The sequence below is a fragment of the Mytilus trossulus genome, chromosome 6 (genome assembly GCF_036588685.1).
Source record: "Mytilus trossulus isolate FHL-02 chromosome 6, PNRI_Mtr1.1.1.hap1, whole genome shotgun sequence".
Taxonomy (NCBI): Eukaryota; Metazoa; Mollusca; class Bivalvia; order Mytilida; family Mytilidae; genus Mytilus; species Mytilus trossulus.
The window spans coordinates 73,348,342-73,356,707 of record NC_086378.1 but is presented as its reverse complement, the minus strand read 5'-3'; positions in this window follow the sequence as shown (position 1 = coordinate 73,356,707).

The window sequence follows — 8,366 nt, the reverse complement described above, 5'->3', positions numbered from 1 at the left end:
TTGTAAATGCTATTATTTTATGATATTAAAGTTTTTGATATAGAAAACAATAAGTGTGCTTGGTATTTATGCAATAATACGATGTTTGCAGTAATCTCTTTAACATTTTAAGTGAATTTATATCTGAAACTGCGTCCATACACTCATTATAAATATCAGGATTTAGATTTTATATTTACGCCAGACGTTCGTTTAGTGTACTCATCTGTGACACTCAGACAAAAAAGCCAAATGAAGTACAAATTTGAAGAGCAGTGTTGAGGACAGATATTCCTAAACGTTTTGCCAAATACAAGTAAGGTAATCTATTCCTGAGGTAGAAAAGCCTTAGTATTTCAAAAATTCAAAAGTTTTGTAAACAGTTAATTTATAAATATGACCATATTAATGATAATTTATGTCAGCACAGAAGTGCTGACTATTAGGCTGGTGATACCCTCCGGGGAAATAAAAATCCACCACCATTGGCATTGACCCAGTGGTTGTATATAAACTCATCATAGATATCAGAATTTTAAGGAGTAGGTTCGATAAGGCCTTAAAATGGCCCTTCTTTTCAACTTAAATTTCAAATTAGGATTTGCATTGTTAATATATACAGAAATGCAACATAAACTCTTAACGGGAGGGCTTGTATTTCATCTTCATATCATGAAGACATAATCTTTCAATCAGTTAGTAGTTCTTTGTTAATTTATGTATCTTTTGTTTTTGCTTATTTTCCTTAGTTACCTATTCCAACATAAGACTCGCGCTTCATTTAAACTGAGTTTTAATGTGCTATGAGTTTCTTTATTTTACATTTGCTAGTGGTAAAGGGGAGGACTGATATCTCACAAAACATGTTAAAATCCGTCATTGTGTGCGCCTGTCCCTAGTCAGGACACTTGGCCTCTGTAAGTCTAGTTTTTAATTTAGTTAATTTTTATGCTTTAGAGTTAAGAATTGCGTCCACTGTCCTTAGAATGAAATTTTCTTTAAGAATCCTTGTTGAAGACCCACCGGTGGACTTAGGCTGTTTGTTGTTTTAATTTTTGGTCAGGTTGTTGTCTCTTGCAATTCTCAAATTCATTGACCAAATAAATTGGTATATATCACTTCATTTTGAAGCTCGGGTACCCTATTTGGCTGGAACTAGGAAGAGTTCTCTGAAAGGGTCATCAAAGCCGCACAGATTACAGGACATATTAATTAGATTGGTTTATAACCATTTCACACAAGATGACACGCTCCTATAACATTACGTGTGTAGTGTAAACGGGAAATGATACTTAGAAGTAAATTGTTGGTAACTTTTCAATTATCAAACGTTTCCTAAATGATACATTTTTCTAGTTTCGATTTTAAGGCAGAAGTTAAAGTATTAACAATGTTTTATAAATTTAAAACGAAGTCATATTACGGATACCAGACTATTGATTAAAATTGTATGCTGCCCTCTAAACATAAATCCAATCCCTTTCCCCTCGTATTTGTAAATTTCGTCGACTGATTAAACTTGTTTTCAGATGTATTCTCTGTCATTATATAACAGTAAGGCTACTAATAACAACCATAGAATATTTCAATAATTTGAACTGCCAAAGAATAAATGTTATTTACATCAAAGAATGTTCGGTTTTTTTACTTCAAATTTGTTCATGAATCAAAACAGTATCCACAAACTTCTGCCAAGGCAATACTCCAGGAAACCACCTCACCCAGATGAAATGTTATCATAGTATTTTGGTAAATGCCATTTTAAAAGCATTTTGTTTATTCATTTCAAAGCTAAATATCATTTGAGACAAATACATGTTTTGAAGACTAAGCTGATAGTTTCTGATTTTATATTAACTTTTCTGAGTTTCACAAACTAGTACTGCATATTACATCTCTGTATTGTCGAAGAGTGTTTGTTGACTTATAGCTATATTTTTCTGCTTGGTTTCTGATTTACGAACTCCTTATCTAACTTAAATCTCGTTCGGTTAAGTGGTATTTGTCTCCAGTATATCTGTTGTTAATTTTTTTGTCAGGAACAACGTATTATTTGCACAAAAACTACTGTTATGTTATTTCATACATCAATTAGATAGAAATACTAGAAAAGTGTTTGTTTCTTTCTGCAGTTGGATAGTTCAAAGAATAAATACGAAAAATAGTATAACTTCATGCACAAAGTTAAATCAGTGATTGTTTTGATACATTATTCAATGATTAAACTTTCTTCGGTCATCAAGATCTGCAACAAACATCACAGGTTCAGTTACGGACAAGAACACAAGGCGAAAAGGAGACCTTGAAGGAGTGGGCGGAACAACTGTTGTCTCTTGCCACTAAAGCCTACACAGCAAATACAGATATATCTTCTACATTTATGTTATGAAGGTATGCTACAAGGAGGCATCAATGTTCTATGTGCAACGCTTCTGGTTCTTAGGTTTGAGCATAGCAGTGCAGAAATAAATCATTTAAGTAAGTTATGTTTATTCAAGTATTGTAAACTATGTATTCTCAAATTAAGTATAGTCATTTGTATTCAAAAGAATATTTTTTTAGTAGAGATTGATGACAATCGTTTGATATGAGGTCACGAGATAATTTTCAACTAAATTCACTAACAATCGTAAATGGTTCAATGAAATTTTTTTTTTTTTTAAACCCATTACGCTTGATAATTTCTGGCAAATATCTGTTTTAGCGGATGTTACTAAATATGTACTGGTTCAAGCTTGTCTGTTTCACGTGAATGCCAACACATGTTCGTAAAACTAATCAATGATAATATTTCTTCAATCGTCCTCTCATAAAAGCGAGGCAACAGAATTCTGAAAATTTTTACATTGACAATTAATATCAATCAATTTGATTTACTATTCTTAAATATACATTTTGTAACTTGGTTAACTGGGAAATGCAACTTGGAACTTAAAAATGTTGAGTCGGAACCGTGAAATGTTAACTGGAAGTGCAAAATGTTGTTTGAAATATAAAATGGCATGTTTAAAGAGTGAACTGTGTGTTTTCAATTGTAAAATGTCGAGTGTGAAGAGAACAATGTCAAAATGCAATTGATAAAAAGTTAAATTCAAAATAACACTGAACTCTGAGGAAAATTTGAAAACGAAAAGTCCTTTATCAATTGGCGAATTCAAATGATAAAACACATCTTAATAAGGATAACAACTGATATTTTCCAGACATGGTTCAGGCATTTTCCTCTGTAGAAAATGTAGGATTAAACCTGTTTTTTAGCTACCTAAACCTCGTATTTGTATGAAAGTTGCATAAAACTTCATTATATTAAAAACAATGTTTACACAAAACAAACAGACGTAAAAGGCTCCGTGTTGAAGGCTGTACCTTGTCCTATAATGATTTAATTAATACTTAGATAGAGAGTTGTCGTATGGGCACTCACACATCTTCCTATATCTATAAAAGGATACTTGTACAAAAAAGTGTTACATCAGTCAACATTGTGTTATAATTCTAATCGCTATGAAAACAACCAAATATATAACAAAGAAGCATAAAAGACATGTGTACTTAAGCAAGAAATTCCAACTTGGGAATGAGGAATGTCAATTTTGAAAAGAAGTAATATCACCTTGAACCTGTTGGAAGTGAGAATTGTTAAATTGCAAAGTAGAAATCTTAACAGCAACAAATGTTCGTAGATAACATAACATTAACATTCCCATGTACCAATTTTGATTTATATGATGGCTCGTTTCGAGGCTGACACATTTCACCTAAGGGATTAAATTTTCATACAATAAAACGAAGAGCGTCTAAATTTTTCTGCACGTTTGCATAAAAAATATTCTAGCACATATCTTATTTCTTCACGTCAAATTCTCTACAAATGACGAACTTTACAATTATATAATTATTTCTCCATGATTTCTATATCTTTATTATTTGGTCTTCTGTCCTTCAAATCAGCACAAATGATCTAGCACAGCTACATGATAAAAAAGGTAGCATGCATAATGTTTCTACTCATTACATTTTAGTACAACACATTCAAGAGCATTAGCGATGTTTACATAAATCGTAAGTCTGTGGACGCATTTCCGTTTTTATAATGCTCATTTGTTAATTTTTTTTAGTTTTTGGTTAACAAAAAATATTACAGCAACCCAATGAAACAAATAATTGAATTGCATCCGGAAGTCATCTGACATACAACAACAATAATCAGTTATATAGAACTTTTCTAGCTCTCAATCGCCTCGGTTGTATAAAATACATCTAGCCCTCAATCCCCCCGGTTGTATGAAATATTTTTAGCCATCAATCGCCTTGGAACTAGTTTATAAAGAGTTAGGCAGAACTATAATTATCTATCATCTACACAACATTCATCAGGTATATTAAATGGTTAGACATACATGTATATATTTTTTTAGTTAACTGACATGCTATCTCCAGACCTCAATTAGACTGATTGTAAGTGTATGTCTTCGTCATATGAATATTAGGCACAATCCCTCCCGTTAGGGGTTTAGTATCATACTATCATAAAATATATGAAAAGAACATAAGACTTGTCATGCCAAAAACTGTTTTTTTTTAAATAATGTGTTTAGTTCCGATGCAAAGACCCTATAATTGAATCAATATTAAAAACTAAATATGCAGGCTTTAATGACCTGCCAACAGTATCGTAACTATATCCCTTCTTAATAAGTCTTTGTAAAGGTTTTGCAAGAATTTGAGGCGAATACTGACATTTTTGTGCTTTGTAAAGAATACTGCTTTAAAAGATTTTATATGAAATACCTGAATGTATAATATGTCTGCATTTTGAGTTATATTTACAAATTATTTCCTCATACCGATGATAAAATTTAGTAAATGTTTTGACTTGTTTGTGATATCGAAAAAGCCTGGTGTAATAATTTTTCAGTAATACATAAATTTCTCTCTATAAAATCTAATACGTTGTTACATACATGAGTTCATCAATGAACCAGGAATCGTTATTTATTCAATATTTGAAAGATGTTAATGTTATTGTCAACTCTGACACTTCGAGTGTGTACCAAATCTTTTAAACTTTCAAAAACAAAGTGGTTTGTATGCTGAACATTTAATCAATGGGTATATTATTTATATATTATATAAATTTATTTTTAGTCAATTGGCAAATATTTAATCCTCCAATTGTGTTCGGCCGAGACGTTGTGTTGTTTTGTAATGCCTCACTCGCAGAAAATTGCTGCACCAATACCGCTACATGGATGAGAGGTTTTGATGTCATTGTCCACCACGGCGCTTCTACAAACTATTCTAAATACATCGAGGAGAAACAAAGTAATGGATTTTTATTGATCATCAAAAACTTTGATGAATATGATATTAACCAGCAGTACACATGTCTTTACGACTTTTCCTCATACAGTGCAGTTATACGAATAGACCTACACAATTTTAAATGCAAGTATACTGAATGTAATTGCAACTTTGAATCGTTATGCAATTTGCGTTTGTTTATATTTTTGTATACAACGAGGCGTAACAAATATCAATACCTTTTTGGATAATTCTTTAATTCACAAAATAGGTGTTTGTTCTAGAATGTTGTCTGTTATTGATTTATCAACATATAATTGGTTCGTTCAAATACTGTTTTACTCGGCTTTACAAATCAATATATCAAGCGTTAACATAATGAACACGAGTTTAAATACGCCTTGATAAAACACAGCAAGGTCATTTCATTAATCTAACTGTTCTCATCATTCATCATTCTTGATTCTTAATGTTCAAATTATTTACGAAATATTTTTTTTCCAGATATTCCAAATAAAGATGAATTCAAAGCAAACATAAATAAAACTTCGGATTTCGAATTTTTTGCTGATGTTAGTTTTTTAAAAGTGTACCCACTGCCGGACTGCATTTTAGTCGCAAATGTATGTAAAATATACTTATATAGTTTTAATCCTATTCGTCCATTGATAAGATATAACTCCTACAAGCAACTTGAGATTCCTTTATAGATAATGACTCAAAACACAAAGGCAACGCTAGATCTACTTTGCTTCTTTCAAAATAAAACATCCTTAATAATTTTGAACGGATGATTATCATTTTACAAAAGTCGAAATAATTATGAAGTGTATCATCCCTTTAGCCTATTCTTAGATATTAAAATTTATTCTTTTTTAACTTATATATAAAATGTTGTTTTTTATGATATTGCTCTAAAACATTGTGTTTATTTATACATTGTAGTAATGCATTCCTTGTCTATACTCGAAGATGTTTTATTTACCTATAGCTATCAATTGATATACATGTACATGTATGCCTTGTTTTTCATTTATTTTGAACGATATTTCGGTAAGAATGTGTGATGAGAAACCTAGAAGAAAAATCAAAACTATAACTTCATGAAAATCACACAAAAAATTGCTTACCCCCACCAAAAAAAATTGCAAAACTACAATGACCTCATTTGTGGTAGCACCAATTCATATCTTGATGATCATGCTACAGAATGCATGATGTGTAGCAACAAAAATGCCACGCCCCGAGGAAAATTTCAAACGGAATTTCCATAATCAAATGGCCAATCAAAAGCTCAAATATATCAATTATTTGGATAACAACTGTCATATTCCTGACTTGGTACATACATTTTCGTTGGCTAATCCCCTTACTTGTATGACGGTCACATAATTGCTACAAGATTGACAACAATGAGTGAACAAAACAAACAGAAATAATAAGTAAAAAGGTGAATAAATACTTGTACCGTAGTCGACATCGTATTATGGTCTTAATCAAAATAAATCAAACACATATGTCAACAAAGTAAAACAAGAAAGCACATAGGTCAAAACAAAAGACAGGAATACCAAAATGTACCATTACATAGTAACACATTAATGACTGAATTAACATGTAATAGTAGCCAGCCATGTCAGATGGACACTACCAAAAATTGACTAAACGGCAAAAGTGATAATTTACAAAAACAAATAAAAAAACCAATACAACATGAAATTAATGAATAAGATGATAAACAAAATCGATACCTGAAATCTATACTTCACTAACCCTATTTCATCATATATTTGCTAAACCGCTGGAACTTTTACAAATTATCAAGACAAACGTAATTCCTCATTTCAAGATTATTTGTTTGATTTTACGCAAGTTTTTATTGCAACCTTTTTATCTGTTTTTATTTTATCTTTCTGCTCAATATTTTTTGTTTTCTTCAGTGTTTACTTCTGTAAGTTGTGGTGATTTATATATAATGAGACCAAATCTTTGTTTCTTTGAAAACTGTAACAGGATGTGTTATTTCGAATGTCGATTAATATTTTGTTAGCAAGAGAAGATCAACACAAATGTGACAGTAGAAGAAGAAGCAAAAATAGGACACTTCTATCAAATAAAACTACATCTTGTATGCGAGATACACCCCACTGAATGCATGGAAAGTGTTGCAGTATTGTGTAGAATCGGAAAAGATGAGATGGTCGTTCAAAACAGAAGCATTTCAACCTGTCCTGGTATTTCAGTTTCTTATTGTTGTTCACACACGACCTAGTTTACCACGCAATTAAAATTATAAATCGACATAGAAATCTAAAGGTTAAAAACAAATAAAAAACTTAACACAGCTGTTTGGAAACGGTTCTGCCTCAACTATTGACAGCGTGTTAATGGATATACGCTCATTTTTGGTGAAAGTCATATAGGATAATTGATTGATTTTCTTTGATTTACGTCGTGTGATTGATCTGTTGGTTCTGGAAAGTAGTTAGAAGGGGTATATAAAGTGGTTATATATAGATTCAACAACTGCAACAAGTGTATTACGATATTTCTCCACTCGAGACAATTAAATTTTACTATTCAAAGCGCAAGGTCTGACGACCTTTTTGAATAATAAAACATAACTGTTGAGAAATATCGTAATACAAGAGCTGCAGTGGTGGAATCTGTTTCTCTAATGATTTTTATCCTTCCTTTACAAAGATTTGAGGAACATTGTGTACTTTTGAGTGACGTCATCAGGCATGATCGCCTTTTTCATGAAGTCACAATAAGAAAATTCATAAGAAAACAAGAAAGATTAACGTCATAACTAAATTTCAATGGGTAATTTTCCGAGAACAGATTTTTCACTAGTGAGGAGAATATTTTTCTCACACCGGTCAAGAAATGTAAAAATAGCACAACAATTAGATAAAGTATAATATTTTCTCTATACGAGTCTTTACATTTCACGGTCATAATCCGATTAAACACTCTGCTGCGTATTTATACATTCCTCACAGTCAAACGAATCCCATATTGCTAGAGTGTAACTGTCGGAACGGTTAAGTAAAGGGATTTTCATACATTTGTACGTATAA